The 18616-nt window shown below is 39.0% G+C and overlaps 1 protein-coding gene across 1 annotated transcript in view; it reads left to right on the forward strand.

The window, feature by feature from the left end:
* The window catches only part of WNT5B (Wnt family member 5B), a 133676-nt gene that overhangs the window by 65699 nt on the left and 49361 nt on the right, over nucleotides 1–18616 (forward strand). The gene's annotated exons all lie outside the window — the stretch shown is intronic.

Consider the following 18616-nt stretch of genomic DNA (forward strand, 5'->3'; position numbering starts at 1 on the left):
TGCCCGGAAGGATTTAACTCTTGCGACCCCGCGCAAAGCCTGGAGGGGACGGATTCCTGCGCGGGATTCATGGCAGGAAGGATAAGATTTCCTCTGTCCCCGCGGTTGGCCAGGGGTTATCCCGCCCGATCTCGAGACGTGTTTTAAACTGTCCCCAACGCGCCGTCTGACGTGTCAGGTTAGGACAGGGGTCGGCAACCTCGGCTCTTTTATGACTCGTGGACTTCAACTCCCAGAATTCCTGAGCCAGCTATGCTGGCTCAGGAATTCTGGGAGTTGAAGTCCACGAGTCATAAAAGAGCCGAGGTTGCCGACCCCTGGGTTAGGATGAGAAGCATCGGCGTTGCTAAGGAGATTTGCAAGGAAGGAAGGTGCCAAAAGCACACCGGGAAGGAGGGGGATCTGAGCCCCCATTCCTCCCCCTCCCGGCAAGAATCCTCGGTGGATTTGCCCGGAGGAGAGAAATTTATTTTTAGTCGGGCTAAAAAGCGTCTGTCGACAATTGATGGTGCTGGAAGGATGCTTCTTGATTACTTTAAAACCAATAAACTTGGCAACTTTTAAGATTGTGGACTTCAACCAGGGGAATTGTGGGAGGTGAAGTCCACAAAACTTAAAAGTTGCCAAAGTTTGAAAAAGAGTGAAAGATTGGTTAGTGTTCAGTAGAAATAAGACAAAACTTTGCAAAAGCAGCTGAAGAGAAACAGTAGTGAGCATGGGTTGACTTTTCATTAAATGAACCAAAAAGTGGGGTTTCGAAAATGGAAGTGGTACTGAGGGTGGTTAGAAATAAAAATGGAAAAGCAGCAAATACAAGGTGGATGGCTGTTGGGTACCAGGTTGTTTTTGAAAATTAATTGGCTTTGGGACATGTACATGTGCAGCCAGTGGCTGCACCAATTGGCCACAGAGGGAGATGGAGCCCAACACATTTCCAGGCGATTTTGTTGAGGACAGTCCTGATTATTGATTTTCTACACTCTTAATACAGTGTTTCTGGGAATTGGTTGGGGAATTCTGGGAGATGAAGTCCAAATATCTTAAAGTTGCCAAAAGTTGAGAAACATCACTCTTAAAACCAAACTCCTCTACATTTCAGCCAGTCTGAGAAGGCTTCGGAGCAAATGAGTGGGCCAAATTGAAATTGGTGATCAAATCCATTTATTTGGGACATGGTGGTGAATGAAGATATTATTGTCTTGTGCCCTATGCATGAACATTTGACTGACCACTCTCCACTTTTCATGTTACACCCCTTTCCAAGTTATAGCTTTTGATAGCTGAAATTGGACAAAGGTCTGTTGCTAAAATAATTTCAGATATATGCTTCCATTAGGTGATACTGAAAGCAAAGTGTTTATAAGGTTAGCTCTCCCCTATCATTTCAAGAAGAAAAGGGATGGCACAGGAATATAATAATAATAATAATAATAATAATAATAATAATAATAATAATAATAATAATAATAATAATAATAATAATAATAATAATAATAATAATTTTATTTGTATACCGCCCTTCTCCCGAAGGACTCAGGGTGGTGAACAGGGCAAACATATAAAAGTACAAAAATACAAAAATTAAAAAAGAATTAAACGAGATGCCCAAGTTACAACAATAGATTAAAATACATTTAAAACAACAATAAAATCCAAACCCATCCCCCATCAGGCCAGGCCGGCTTGTTCGAACAAATAAGTCTTCAGATCGCGTCGGAAGGAGCATTGCATTTGCATTGTTTTCTCCTGCTACTCCATGATAAAGTATTAGAAAATATATTAAAAACCTATAACCTTGGTGGTGGTGTGGTTAGAATGCAGCATCACAGACTAACTCTGCCCACAGTATGAAGTTCGATCCTGACAAGCTCCAGGTTGATTCAGCCTTCCATCCTTCTGTTCGTAAAATCAGGAACCAGATTGTTGAGGGCAATATGGTAACATTGTAAATCACTCAGAGAGTACTGTAAAGCACTATCAAGTGGTATATAAGTCTAAATGCTATTGCTATTGCTATAACAAAATATATCTTTCCATTTTCTTAAAGGAAAATATTTTCAAAGGAAAACAAATCTGTTTAAGAGTCCAACCAGACAGCTTGCTACTTCCATCTCCAAAATATCCTTGTTCTGATACACAAACTGTTCACATCATGTTTCCCATTCTTTATTAAATGCCATTGCTGACATTACACAAGCCAAACAATACTATCTAAATGCATATAGACTGTAATGCCAGTATGTTTTGCAGCTATGGGGTGCTGTGCATAGAAACATCATTAAGCTATGAAGTTGTGTTTCTTTTAATACAATACTTTTCCTAAAACATAGTTTACTGAATAAGCACTAGGGCTAGGCTATAAGCAATGATGATAATGAGGTTATCCATTCAGTTGTGTCTGACTCTTGGCAATTCTGTGGGCTAGGTCTCTCCATATCTTCCTATGTGGAAGCAATGACTCACAAACAAGGGTTTTGTTCATGCAACAGACTTAAACCAAAACAATCCATATTATTATTCAGCATGGTGTATGACTCCAAATACCAAGGGCAACTTCAGAAGTATTAGTACTTTTGAAGAGTTTTATTGGTTGATTAGTTTCAACACAACTGCACACCAGAACGTAATGCTTTTTTTACCTAGTGACTTGTCTATAAAAATAATGCCTATATCTACCATTTCCATTTTTTCTTTTACTTTTCAGATATTTTAGCTTTAATTAAACATGCTTTGCCTATCTTTCCTTTTTGTCAACACTTTCTCTGTATGGGTGTAGGTGTATAAATTTTAGTATACTGTAGATATTTTAATATTAAATAATTTGCTTAACATTGAAATTATTATCATGTAACTAATGAGATGCAGTAGTTTTTTTCCTTTCTCCAAAGTAATGCTTAATTTTGGATAAGCTAAATAATTTACACTTGAAATATTGACATTCTAAATCATAATTAATATTAACAGAATTTTTACCATTTTTAATACCAATCTTTTTAAAAAATACATTAACTTTTATTATTAATTTTATATTATATATTGCACTGAAACAATATGTATCAAGACTTATAACAATATAATAAAAGGGGAAACAATGCATTTGCTTAATCCTTGAATTTCATAGCTGTGTGTGTGTGTGTGTGTGTGTGTGTGTGTATACTTCTCACTTTTCCTATACCTACTATTGATATCTTATTTTTTATTTATTTTATTTTAATCCCATTTATATCCCACCCTTCTCCGAAGACTCAGGGCTGCTTACACTCTAAGCACAAATCAATGTGCTTAGCAATATGACAATTATGACAATCAGTTTGTTATTTTACCACTTGGGTTTAAAGTAGCGCTATCAATGTTAAGAGGGTGGACAAGATGATTTACAGAATGAAGGTTTAAAATAAATGCTTTAGAGGGATCTGATCCATTTGCTTGTACCCTAACACTATGCTTTAGTACAAAAAATGTATTGATGGGCTATATTTACACTAGGATTGACATTGCATTAACATTACTCATAACTGGCAAACAATCAAGGAAATTAAGTAAGTGAGGCTGAACAAGGACCAACCAAAAATCTTGTTTCCCTATAAATTATGTGTATGCATTTCCTGCCATACTCTAAGATTTTTCATGTCCAACTGATAAGCTTGCTTGCTGAAAGTAATTGGACTGATATTAAGAGTCTTTAAAGTGTCTTAAAATAGCCTTATTTAAATGCTCTCTTAGTATCTTTTTAACATGAAAAGAGCTTATACTGTAAGGATATTTCTTCACTGATGCCCAAGAATCCTTAACTCAGTGAAAGCTTAGTTTGAGCAAGGTCTTTCAAGAGACAACCATCTGCCAAGTGATTACTTGGTGCAAATGTAAGCACTTGACAAGCTACTTAACAGCATTTTTTTGAAGTCAGAGAACAAGATTTTACCACATTTCCTGTGGCTAGGGTTGATCCAAGAGTTGTAGACGTAATTTTTGTAATACTGTACGAAGGAACTTTTATGAAAGTTGACCACTGTGTGAATGGCTGTTTTATACAACATGCATAGCCATAATGTGGGTTATTTGGTTTAAACTTTGTGTGGTGTTTTTTTAATGCAGGCATTCTGGTTTGTGAAGCCTGGTTTATTGTTTACAGTTGAAGTCCAGGAGTCATAAAAGAGCCAAGGTTGCCTATCCCTGGTTTAGCATATTAGATGAACCCAGTGAATTTCACTTCCTCAAGTCAGCAACTTTGGCTCCAAGTAAAGGAATTTTGTTTTTTAGAAGCCAAGGACACCAAACACAAGCTGCCTGACCAGCAGACAGATTATTGCATGTTCTTTGTGGGTTAGTATATTTTTTTCCTATCAGTATTTTTTTGTTTGGTGAAAACTTGCAATATTAAAAAATGTGACGGTTTTGAGCAAAATGTGGGCACTTGTGTAAACTGGTTTATGTCCTAATGATTAGGTTTGAGATTTCACAAATTGTGGTTCCTGAATAAAGCAATCCAGGAACTAATGTATGAATTTACCTGTCCACCTTTTGCTGTTTGAGTGTTTTCATGCTCAAAATCTCTTTGGGGCTGTGGAATTTTTATCAGAAAGCAGCCTTGTATAAAAACACTTAGAAATCACCCCTATTTGCTCCTTCATTAAAATTTGGCATCCATAAAGACTGCTGTTAATTAACAATAAATACACAAATAAGATGGGGAAAAGACACGTATTGATATATACAATAACAACTTATAAATCAAATTCTAGTCCATGAATTAATACATTTTTGTCCTCTGCCTGCCATAAGCTTGATAAGAATAGGAAAAAATTCTCTGCAATAGAATTTTGCTTTATCCAAATAGCAGCTGTTTGCATTTTTTCTGAGCTAAGAAAAGTCATTAAGACAGATGGAACAATCGAAATATATATCAAGAGGGCAATTTATCAAGATGTTCATTTTGACTGCCTTGCTCACCATGACCTTTGCAAATGCCCCCCATCTCTTTAGTTCTGATAGGCTTAAATAAGCACCACTATGTTATAGCTTGCTCTTTGAGATCTTGGACATCTATATGTGCTTCTTGGTATTAGCCAATCATTGATTGGCTTCACATATCACACCAGTCACAAAATATAGAAGTGAAAGGGCTAGCAAGTCCAGATCCCTGTTCAGTGGAAAAAGCAAAGTAATTTCACCTAAATGTCTAAATGTGTGTGAAGGCTTCTAGTACAGAAATCACCTGTTTTCACTGTAGGTAAGTGGTCCTGTTATCAAATTGCTGTTCTTGGGTTGGGGTTTTTTATTTTTTTGACATTTAGTTAGAATATGCTGTCCTTTACTTAAATCCAGTGCCCCATGTCCTGTCCTTGTTCCATGTGACATATTTTCAGCCACTTGAAGAGTGCTGTCATGCCCTATCTCAGCCTTCTCTTCTCAAGTCTAAATAGAACTTGTTGTCTAGTCACTTGATCATCTTCACAGACATTCTCTGAACCAGTTCCAGTTTTTATGAATCCTCAAAGTGTGGTGGCGAAAACTGGATGCAGCACTCAAGTATAACCAAAGCAAAATAAAGTGCAACCATTATTTCCTGAGGGTTGAAAACAATATTTTTGTTGATGCAACTCAAAATTGCACTTCGTCTTTTTACAGTCAAATCACACTAAAATGCATGCTCCATTTGAAGACAATTGCTATTCCAAGATTTATTTTTTTTCACAAATACCATTATCAAGCCAGGGGTTTCCATTTGATATCCATGTTTTTGATATTTATTTTCTAATTTAAGAACTTTGTGTTTGGCTCTATTGCAATTGATTCTATTGTTTTCAAGGCAGTTTTGAAACATATTGTTCTTTTGGATTATTGTGTTATCTCCAAATTTGATCTTTATTCCCTCCAATACTTTACTGAACTCATTAATAAGATAATATTAATATAAACGACCCAGGATTGGTCCATATGGCACCCATTCACTAAGAATTAATGAGAAACTACGGAGGACCTTCTTTGGGTCCAGTTTTTAAGGCAGGCCATTTAGCTACCTTTAAATAGCTTGCTAATGAGAGCAACTCTTCCAGAGTAATCTTGAGAAACCCAGGCTGACCAGTAATTATCAAATATTTATCTATCTATCTATCTATCTATCTATCTATCTATCTATCTATCTATCTATCTATTTTCTATAGTCGCCCAATTGAACCAAGTGAATCTGAGTGACATACATCTAAAATTATGAAAAAATTAAAGACAGTAAAATAGTAAAAGCATCCAGAAAATAAATACCGTATTTTCCGGCGTATAAAATGACTTTTTAACCCATGAAAATCATCTCAAAAGTTGGGGGGTCGTCTTATACGCCCAGTCGTCTTATACGCCAGAAAATCAGCGAGCCCGGGAAGGCACACCCTCCCCTCTCACTGTGGAGGAAGCAGGACTCCTTAGGAGCTGGGGAGCGATGCTGCCTCAAGAGGGAAGAGCGTCGGGCGGGAGCTGGCAGGGCAGTCCTGCACACGCGCGCACTCCCCGGCTGCTAAGGAGTGCTCCTTAACAGCTGGGGAGCGTGCGCGTGCGCAGGACTGCCCTGCCGGCTCCCGCCAGACGCCAGCCTGCCCTGCTTCCTCCACAGTGAGAGGGGAGGGTGTGCCTTCCCGGGCTCGCTGAATTTCCGGCGTATAAGACGAAAAATCTTGAAAATCATCTCAAAAGTTGGGGGGTCGTCTTATACGCCCAGTCGTCTTATACGCCGGAAAATACGGTACATATAGCAGCCCAACTAATTAGATAATTAACAGGGAAGAAAAGGAACCTTTAACCTTGTTTAAAGATGATAAGTAAGGGATGTGGTGGCTCAGTGGGTTAGGACGCAGAGCTTGTCGATCAGAAGGTCGGCCGTTTGGCGAGTCGAACCCCGAGTGCCGCGTAACAGAGTGAGCGCCTGTTACTCATCCCAGCTTCTGCCAACCGAGCAGTTCGAAAGCACGTAAAAATGCAAGTAGAAAAATAGGGACCACTACGGTGGGAAAGTAACAGCGTTCTGTGCGCCTTTGGCGTCTAGTCATGCCGGCCACATGACCACGGAGACATCCTTGGACAAGCGCTGGCTCTTCGGCTTTGAAACGGAGATGAGCACCGGCCCCTAGAGTCGGAAACGACTAGCACGCATGTGCGGGGGAACCTTTACCTTTAAAGATGATAAAAAATGTATCTCTTTATGACTTCCTCTAAAATCTTGTATTAATGTCAGAGTAACTGATCCATAGTTCTCTAGAGCTTCCTTTTTCCTTTTTTAAAGATACAGGCAATATTTTATTTCCACAACTTAGGACATTGCTAGGATTCTCAAGTTTCCGCCAGGCTACCAGTTAGTTCTTTCAGTAGTCTAGAGCGCAATACAAATAGTCCTTGATTTACAAACGCCGTTGATCCCAAAATTTCTGTTGCTAATCAGGACATTTGTGAAGTGAGTTTTTTCCCCATTACTTGCCACAATTGTTAAGTGAATCACTGTACTTGTTAAATCAGTAATACAGTTGCTAGGTAAATCTGGCTTCCCCATTGACCTTTGCTTGTCACAAGATTGCAAAAGGTGATCAGATGATCCCGGGCCACTGCAACTGCCAAGCATCTGTATTTTGATTAAATGAGGAATGTTGTAACGGCCGTAAGTGTGAAAAATGGTCCTAAGTAACTTTTTTTCAGTGCTGTTGTATCTTCTGTCAGTAAATGAACTGTTGTAAGTCAAGGACTATCTGTTCATAGGATTCTGGATATGAAAACATTCAGAATATATAATGCATAACTCTTTTTTTATACTTTATTAAATTTATTATTTAAAACATTGGACACGATACAAACGGACTGACATACCTTCTTGTCTACAATATTCATATATGTATATGTACACATAAAATACACTTAAGATACAAATCAATTATATATAATACAATACTTAGAACAATCAGCCAATCTATAAATTCTAATAGAGACCTTCCTTTTGTTCCCGCCAAAGATAAAATTTATTCCAAATTTTGTAGTAACCTGATTGGTCTTTATTTTTGATTTCCAAAGTTACCGGTAATTTATCCATTTTTGCGCATTCCCAAATTTTCCTTATTACCTCGTTTTCTACTGGGATTTCACTCCTTTTCCAATTCTGGGCAAATGACATTCTTGCTGCTGTAATAATGTGAATCATCAGATACAACTCGTCTTTAGGGTATTTCTCTTTTGTTATGCCCAATAGGAAAAATTCCTATATATAATGCATAACTCTTAAGCATGTTTCTCTCTACCTCAAGATTCAAACCATCTTCCTGGTGGAGGACTGACTTTCTTGTGGGATCAGACAAAAGCTCATTGTTACCAGTTAGTGTTTTGCTATTTCACTGAGCAGCTGATATACACATTCTTTTCTTTTAACTTCTAGCTCGTGGCAGAAGTCATATGGGTGTAGCAGAAGCCATTTTTTGCTTTGTTCTGTTTTTCATATCCTTTGCTAGCTTCAGTTCATGCTGAAAGCTTCCATTCCCTGACACCAGCTCTGTAATCCTGGGACACCTGCTTGGATTTTTCTTTTGTAACTTTTCTCTTTTTTTAAAAAAAATTGGATTTTCACAAAGGTTTTTGAGCCATTCTATTGGTTTCTTTGGCTCTCTTCCATCTTTTATTTCCCTGGAACTGTTTGCAGTTGTGGTTTTGTTGTCTAATGTTCTAGGAATGCCCAACAAAATTGATTTTTCCCCCCATTAACATTTCCTGTGAAACTTGCCATTGATGTGCACTTATTAAAATCTAACTTTTTAAAATCCAACTTAAACGAAGGATTGCACTCAGCATTATTTTTCCTCGATATCAAGAATTCCAGTCATAACCTCAGTTTCTGTATCTCCAACTTTTACTTTCCAGGTAAGGCCACTCGCTGTTGGTTAGTATGAGGTCAAAATCCTATCCTCCAAAGAAAAAATTTTCAGCAAAATAGCAAACAACTTTTAGGAAAAATCATATTTGGTAGAATTGGTCTTCCTGTAGATGTTAGGTAAATAAGGTTCCTATCACTGAAAAGCCATGTATGAGTCTTCCCTTTGTTTGGAAAGTGATAACCAATGTCAACAATATGCAACTTTTATTTATTCCTCCACTTAAATTTAGAGGCTCTCTACTGTCAAATTCATTGACGTATGAATTTCGGAGCAGATATGGATATCTTTTTTTAACATCCTCCCTTTTCATTATTTCTTCCCATTAGGGTTATGTTACATCAGTTAAAATACATTTACTTTCCTGCACTAAAAGTTCAAGCTCGTCTGATTTCCTACACTCTATACTTGACAGGATCGGTCACTTAGCAAATATGTGAAGTTATGATGGGGGCCCACATGATCACATTTTGGGTGCTCGGTGTTCTGTTCCAGCCTACGACCAGCCCTGTTTGAATGTCAGGGACAACCCTTTATTTATTTATTTATTTATTTATTTATTTATTTATTTATTTATTTATTTATTTATTTATTTACATATACTGCCCTTTTCCCGAGGGACTCAGGGTGGTTTACAGGGCAAATTAAAACAGTACAATACAGTATATACAGGTTAAAATAAAATAAAATAAAATAGCCCCAAAATAATTAAAATTAAAACCTTAACCCAAAACCCTCAGTCAACAGGCTGGGAGGCTGAAGGCAAACTGTTCCGTTCCAGCCTACGAGCAGCCCTGTTTGAATGTCAGGGACAACCCCTTTTTATAGTCAACAGGCTGGAAAAACCCAACCATATTTATTTACAAAGAAATCAAAAGTTCAAACAAGAGTTAAACCAAAAGTTCAAACAAGAGTTAAACAGGAATAAGAGACCAGGACTCTAGCAGAAGATCTTCAAACGGTTGCCTTCAGCAACCAGCACCTCCCACACCTTCCCCTTTTATCAGCAGTCCCAAGGTGTGGCTTCTCATTGCCTTCTCCTCCTCTCACTGAGTTGCCTTATGGCCTTTCTCTGTTCTACTCTGCTGGATTGCCTCCTGCTCATAGCGTCCCTGAATAGATCCAGCTGTGAATCATCTACGTCCAATACCTCATGCTCACATGTCTGAGTCTGATGAGGAACATGACTGGAGGGGCCAGGCTGAGAGTCCTGCAGTGCATCAGAGCCTCCCTCTGACACCAAAGGCTCTCCAAACCCCTCCTCCTCCTCCTCCTCTTCAGAATCATCAGACTCAGCTGCCGGTATCACAGGCTGATGCTGAATCACAACACTCGGCAACCACACTTTTAATGGGTCATTTGCAGCAGCTTCCCCCAGTCACATGACCACAATTTTGTTTTGGCTGAAACCGGACTTTGGGTTTCCTTAATGACTGCCATAAAAAAGGTCATAAAATTGGGTGACCCACTTTATAAGAGAAATACTTCTAGACCAGGGGTGTCAAACTGCCGGCCTGCTGGCCGTTGGCATCATACGGAAGCTGCGCCCACCCCAGCTCCAGCAATGCAAAAAAAGTCACAATACGTCGCGTAATGTCACGTGACAAGTTTGACATCCATGTTCTAGACCAGGGGTCGGCAACCTAAAAAAGGAAAAGAGCCACTGGGAACCGGTTCCATCACACATAAAAAAAAGTGGGAGCCGCGTGCGTGCGTCCATGCACGCGCATGCGCAAAAAACATTTTGCGCATGTGCAAAACGTTTTTTCTTACGCATGCGCGGACGCGCGTGGTTACCATTTTTTTTATGTGTGATGGAACCGGTTCCCGGTTGCACGATGGCGACGGCCCGTTTGCAGAGCTACCGCCTTCGGAGGAAGGCGGCAGCTCTGCAAACGGGCCGCGGCAGCTTTCCCAACAAGCGGCGCCACTGCCCGTTCCGAGAGGTGCACGCGCACCTCTCCGAACGAGTGGAGGTGCGCGCGCACCTCTCGGAATGGGCAGCGGCGCCGCTTGTTGGGAAAGCTGCCGCGGCCCGTTTGCAGAGCTGCCGCTTTCAGCAGCCTGCAAACGTGCCGCGGCAGCTTTCCCAAAGAGCGGCGCCGCTGCCCATTCGCGCGGAGGTGCACGCGCACCTCTCCAAAGGTTTGGGGAGGTGCGCGCGCACCTCTCCAAACGGGTGGTGCCACTCTCCATTTGGAGAGGTGCGCGCGCACCACTGCCCGTTCGAAGAGGTGCGCGCGCACCTGGGAGCCGCATGCGGCTCCGGAGCCGCAGGTTGCCGACCCGTGTTCTAGACAATGAAAGCCATGAATTTTATCAATATTCTTCCTGCTTATTTATTTAGTAGTTGAATACACTAACACTCCTATTTCCTTCTATTAATTACAGTGTAATAAATTTTAATTGAGATCTTGACCATTTTGGCTCCAAATTCCTCAGGATTCTGTTTAAAAACCTGTCCAGGTGAAGTTTATTCTTTTTTTGTTAGCTTTGTAGTGCAACCCACACTATGCCAGCTGTCTGTCATTCAGTTAATGCAGATGGTGGTCTTGGTAACCTAATCTCTCTTGTGGGCACCATATGCGTAGCCATTCACCTGCAGTATTCCTTATCTTTCCAGTCCTCTTCCATGAACTCAAAAGACAGTTGAAAACACCAAATGAGCTTTCAGGTTCCTTTCTAGTTTTTCAGTGTGCGGATGCTCTGTGACAGTATCATTTGTCCCCAGTCGATTAGCATTAGAATAACTGATAGATATAGGAAGTTGTTCTTTCACATTCCTGATCTAACCCCTACCCTAGCTGATAGACCGATATATATTTCTTTAAAGTCGTTTTGGTAGTGAGTTACCATGTCTTTTTTTTTTTCTTGCCTTTTGACCTTCAGAGATCTTGCCTCCTCTTCGACAGTATCTTTTTCTTTCCCAGAAAACTCACAGTTTGCCAGTTTTGCAACATCCTCACAGCTGCTTTTAAATTTGCGAGGTACAAAATATATTCTTTGTTTCTTACTTTTGGATGTAAGGGTTGTTCATTGTGCTTACTCCGTGGGTTTCTTTTTCCTCATAATGAGCTTCTCTCTCAGTTCCTGCAGGAGCATTTGTTTTGTTTTATCTGATAAATTTTTAATGTATCTTAGAAGTTTAAATATGGCTGCTTGCTGCTGCAACCCTCTTTTTTTCTGAGCATCCACTGCAGATTTTCAGTTCCTGCAAATACGTTATTTTTTTTTCCCCCAGGCAAGAAGATGCTACAAGCACTGCAGCATCCTGTTTGTTCATCTTCCTACAGGACAGCAATGCTATCAGACTTTTGTTATTTGTTCCTTCCTTAGCCTCTTAGAATAGTTAAGTACACTGTGTTGACTTTTGTTTTGCTCTGCTTGAATTTCTATGTCAAACTTATTAATTTCATGCCACGGAAGCTAGCTTATGTCCTTTGGTCTCTGCATCAGCCTGTGCTTACTCAGCAGAAAGCAATAACTCCAAAACCCATAATGAAAAATCAACAACTCTTAAGATGTATCCCTTGCAATTAGTAGGAATTCAGGAGGCAATGTTTTCACTCCACACAGCTGATCACACAGGCCCTCAAAAGGTGTTAGTTTGTGGTGCTTTTATTTACCACTTTCCCCTGATGATCTAACTATCAAAATCCAGGTTACTTTTCTTATGTCCTTCCTTGGTTTGCTTGCTAACTGACAACTCAGCTGTTGTCTTCATTTTGGATTATTGTTAATTATTAATAAGTCTCCGTGGTTTACAAATCAGAGTTTATGACTGGATATATAGTGTGATCCTAGGATGATGCGCTATTTAACAAACCATGGTTTAAACATGGCTTACCATGTTCAGTTTATATGATTTTATAACTTTCCTTTCTCTCTGCTATGTCTTGCACATTAGTGTACAAAACACGGTATGGGACGTTGTTTATGAAAAGTTGTCTGTGTTATTGATGGCTTTCAGTTTGTTATTTCTATGATTAATATAATTTAAGCTTTTATTGTACCTTGCCTTAATTATATTTCTAGTCCATAAATACTGTACGTATAGATTTCTTTCAAAGGGCAGTTTTGTTCTAATATTAGCTCTGGGTTTTGGTTGGGTTCTAAACATCTAACAAGCTATATTGACTAAGCCAGAATCAAACAAGCCAAAAACTTTTAAACAAAAGGGCAACTATATGGCTCCAGAGTTGTATGTAAACTCCAAATTGCCTTTCAGTAGTGTTTGGACTTCCCTTTGAACATGATTGCTAAAGACTAATCAGACACTCTCTTGCAAGAAAAACTGCAGTTTAAATCCTAAAATAAAAATATCACAAAATTTTAAAAGACCAAACTTTATTCCAAATTGTTCTGCCCAAATGTGTGATACTTCCCACTCCTTTGAATGTTGTGGGATTAATCACTGTGGCTTGTAGATACAATGAATGGATTATCACACTGCATGGACACAACTCTTTTAAGATTCCTCCTTCCCTGAACAGAGGCTTACTAGACACATCTTTACCGAAGTTACATGAAAATATGTGAATATTCAAATCTTGTAATTTGGGGGATTTTTCCAAACTCCAGCCTATGAGAGGCGTAATTGCTTTTAATATTGACTCTTGCATGCAAACATTTTATCCTTGGTCCCCTTCTTAGAGCATGACTTCATTTAATAATAATATTTATGGCACACAAATCTGGGTAGCAACAGCCATGTGGAGTTTGAGGATCTTAAATGTCAAATTGCATTTATCACAGATACAGAGTTTTCACCTTTCAAGAGCCAAGCTCCCAAATATGACCACACACATTCCAGTTTAACTACTTTGAAAACTTTCCAAAAGATAAAGTTGCTATAAAAAAGTTTATAATTTACATTTTAACCCCAATCCAAACTACACTAATCTTCAAAGGGAGTTGAACTTTATTTATTAGTAGTTACTTGAGAGAATGGATTATTTTACATGTAATTCAAATGGACTAAACAATGTTTTCACTCATACTCTATATTATACTATTTGTGTGGTCATAATGAGGTAACAAGATATATATTTCATTTAGGTTCACTGTTAGAAATCCAACTATTGGTATTAGTGGGATGGCTTTTGAAAATTTGAAAATACAGTTTTTATATCTACTTACACACTGTAGTACTCTCGAGGTACTCTATAGCCCTACCGAAGAAAAATTACAATAAGGAGAAAGAAGAGGATACCCTATTTTGTCTTGGAGATGAAGTGCTAAACCAGGGGTAGGCAACCTTGGCTCTTTTATGACTCATGGACTTCAACTCCCAGAATTCCTGAGTCAGCATAGCTGACTCAGGAATTCTGGGAGTTGAAGTCCATGAGTCATAAAAGAGCCAAGGTTGCCTACACCTGTGCTAAACCAATACTGAAAATCAATCAGTTGTAGTCATTCTTTCCCAGCTGAAGCTGATTTATTCATTTTAAAAATTGTATTAGCCTTGCCTTTTGTCAATATGGTTTAAATCAGTGTCTTTCAAAACTTGGGAACTTTTAAGATGTGTGGGCTTCAGCTTCCAGAATTTCCCAGCAGTATGCTGGTTATGGAATTCTGGCAGTTGAAGCCCACACATCTTAAAACTGCCAAAGTTGAGAAACACTCATTTAAACTGTTCTGCAGCAACTTACTGTATCTGCATATTATTACAGCCCAACGTCAAGCTTCCTCCCTCCCAAGCACAATCCAGGAATGCTGGATCTGCTTTTTTCCTGATACATCTGTTTCCAAGCATCCTGGTATCTTCCCATTCAATGAATGCATACAGAAGAATTGTGAGAAAGCTGAGGAAAAAAATGGGATGAACTCTTAATCTAAACAATCAACAATGGGAGAGGAGTTCATTAGTTGCTTATCACATAAACAACCATTCAGTACAAGCTGCGAAAGATCTTGGACAGGGGTTTTCAAACTTGGCCCTTTTATGACTTTTTTTTAATCCCATTTATATCCCGCCCTTCTCCGAAGACTCAGGGCGGCTTACAATCTAAAGCACAATGTGCTTAGCAATTTGTGGACTTGTGGACTTCAACTCCCAGAATTCCTCAGCCAGTGTGCTTGGCTGAGGAATTCTGGGAGTTGACGTCCACAAGTCATAAAAGGGCCAAGTTTGAAGACCACTGATATAGGAAGAAGAGATTCAAAACAGAGATTCCACTTTAATGAACCCATTAATAATAGAGGGCTGGAGGTTCTAACATGTTCAGGCTGGTTACCTTAATACTATTTATTTCATTAACACTCCTTGAAGTCTGTGATTCTTGCTTCCTTGACTGGGTTCTGCAATATGGAATTGGCAGATGTAAATGTTGCAACATAATCTGACTTTGTTTAGGCATCATACTAAATCACAGTTTATGGGAAAGATACTGTTTGAGCTTTTGAATTAAGCATCCCCTTACCAGTTTCCTTCACTTGTAGAAGCATTTATCTCCTGGTTTAAACTCAATTTGTCACTGCTGTGCTAAATCATGATTTTAGCCAAGCCCATTTTATCCAACACAACTGGGAGGAGATTTTCTGTTAAATGTATAGTCTTGGGTATCACATGAAGGTTCCCTTAGTTTGTTAAATTATTCATAATGGCCTTATTCACTTATTGCATTAAGTTAAAATCAAAAGAATCCATTCTGCCTTGACCCCAACATGTGAAAATAGTCATTTTGGTTTAAAGCAATATTTGGTTGGTTAAACCAGCAAAACATTTCAGGCCTGAAATTTTCTTTTAAAACTGACCAGAGATTATTTAAGACTATAATCCTTGATTCAAATGAAATGACAGATCACGTCTCATGTAAAATAAAACTAAATTAGACAGGAATCCTTATGATTATATGGGAGGGGAAAATAAAGTTGAAAATATGCAAAGTAGAGATTTTTCTTTTGCACATTCTAACTTCTATGTTGTGCTTGAACCATGCTGACTGTAATCCAAGTCAGATGATCCATATAAAGTTGCAAGTATTTGATCAACCATAAGATGGCAGCAGAGAGATAGAGAAAACTCTTAACTCTTTGTTGCCATTTACTGGCTGAATTAATGTTCATTAATGTCGGCAGTTTGGCGGGTCAAATCCCGAGTGCCGCATAACAGAGCGAGCGCCTGTTACTCGTCCCAGCTTCTGCCAACCTAGCAGCTCGAAAGCACGTAAAAATGCAAGTAGAAAAATAGGGACCACTACGGTGGGAAGGTAACAGCGCTCCGTGCGCCTTTGCCGTCTAGTCATGCTGGCCACATGACCACGGAGACATCCTCGGACAAGCGCTGGCTCTTCGGCTTTGAAACGGAGATGAGCACCGGCCCCTAGAGTTGGAAACGACTAGCACGCATGTGCCGGGGAACCTTTACCTTTACCTTTAATGTTAATGAAATGTGTTCAACTCTCAGCCTTTGAACTACAGTAGCTCTTTATCACTGGAAAGATCAAGCAATATGATTCTGTATGGCCTACATTCAATTTGTTCTAGTAATAAGCACAAAATGTAAGTACTATTCTTGTTTCATAAAATAGCAGGATAATTCTGTTTTATGCCATATTTTTCCCCACCATGATTTTTACACACATATCTTATTATCATTCATTCTTTTTTATACATAACTTGTTTAATTGTTTAAAATCTATTTTCAACTTATCATTTTATTTTATTTTTAATTTTTTTTATTCCATTTATATCCCGCCCTTCTCCGAAGACTCAGGGCGGCTTACAAGCTTAGCAGTAGTTTTTGAGAACATCAAGGTTGACTCAGCCTTCCATCCTTCTGAGGTAGGTAAAATGAGGACCCAGATTGTTGGGGGCAATAAGCTGACTTTGTAAAAATGCCGCTGGGGGGGGGAAGCCCTAATAAGCAGGCATATACATAGAATGAAGGCTATTGCTAAGCACATTGATTTGTGCTTCTTAGATTGTAAGCCGCCCTGAGTCTTCGGAGAAGGGCGGGATATAAATGGGATAAAAAAATTTATTGAATAATGCAGCACAGATCTGATACCCTGAACAGAGAAGTGCCTGTCGTGTCTGTCTATCTATCCATATCTATCCTTCTGTCCTTCATCTATTTCCCCCATTTAGTTTAGGATCAGTTTATATAGTTATGTATTCATATTGCAAATTGTTTTGTTTGTTGGCTATATATTATGTTCTAGCTAAAGAATTTAATGTATTGTTTGAACTTTGCCTTTCTATGCATTCTTCATAAAGAATACAGCACCTCTTGGAGAAAGCTGTAATACACCTTTCAGGCTGAACTGCTGCTTTTCTACATGCAGACAGGTGTTTGTTAGAGACCATTCATTCACTCTCAGTCTTCAAATGACACGATAGAAAGTTAATCTTGATCTTGCAGATTAGTCATTTTTAAACTATTGGTTGCAATGCTATTCTTACTCATTGCTTCTGATGACTGACTTCTCATTCAAGGTACTGGACTAGTAGCCTACACCTCTTTAACACATTGTTCAGGTTGCCCTTTAAACCTCATGACTTCAAGGATGTCAGAAGGATGCCAGGAACATAAGAAAATGGCTAACATTCCTTCAGTAAATATTTTAGAAATTACTATCTGTGATTTTCATTCAAGACCGACTATATCTGTTGTACTTTTTGCCATCCTAACATAATACATCATGCTGCCCATACTGTTTCTATTTCATCAACCAGAGGTTTTTTGCAGCTACTGCTGATAAATGTATATGTTTGTATGTGTACGTATACATGTATGTATGTCATGTTGGCTGTGACTGATGGTAGTTGTAATACAATACACCTGGAGGGTGCCAAAGGGGGGAAGGCTGTCTAGAGAGATCTTCAAGATGGCAAGAATGGTAAAGGTCACACTGAAATATATTTTTGAGGCTAATTCTAAATGAATCAGCAGTAATGCAACTTTCTATTCAGGGACATGCGTCATTATCCTCAATGGTATGAATAACAGTGGGGAATAAACAAAGATAACATCCCTGTCTGATAACAGAACTATGCCTGGGGGGCAAAATTTTCAGTAGAATATCTCTCCCCCTTTGTTCTTGCTACATCTTACATCAGTAGAAGATGTAAGAGGAAAGTTTTTTTAGTTCACTGATGTCAATAGTACAGTAATTGGGAGCACATGTGGAGACCTGAAATAGAGAAATAACTATTCAGTTTTAATTGATTTATTTGCTACCTGCTTTAAAACATATGAATCTATTGGATTATTTTGAACTCTAAATTAAATTCTAACTTTGGATAACACTTTCCTTTGTACTGAGTCTGGGGACAACTGTTGTCATTGCTCTCCCTGTAAAAAGACAGAATCAAAGAAACAGTAGGGTATTTATCAGCTTGCTGCTGTATATCTTATATATCTATAGGTGTAGAATGTAAGTTTTTGTAGCAAATGAAACTGGAATGATTCTTTGGGGGGGGAATCATTAGTGTAATTTCAGCTGGGCAGACAGGAATCCCAACTTGAGCCCTAAGTGAAAGAAGAACGTGAATGTTTCAGAGAAATAGCATTGTTGATGGGCATCTGGAGGTATGGCAAAATTAAAATGGCTGTGCAAAAGTGGAGCTAGTGACAGCAGCAAAGACCAAGGAAACAGGGAGTAGGTTTTTGAACCTCTCTAGATAAGGAGCAGGGACGCGGTGGCTCAGTGGGTTAGGACGCTGAGCTTGTCGATCAGAAGGTCGGCAGTTTGGCGGGTCGAATCCCGAGTGCCGCG

The sequence above is a fragment of the Vipera berus genome, assembly GCF_964194415.1.
Source record: "Vipera berus genome assembly, chromosome: 6".
NCBI classification, from domain to species: domain Eukaryota; kingdom Metazoa; phylum Chordata; class Lepidosauria; order Squamata; family Viperidae; genus Vipera; species Vipera berus.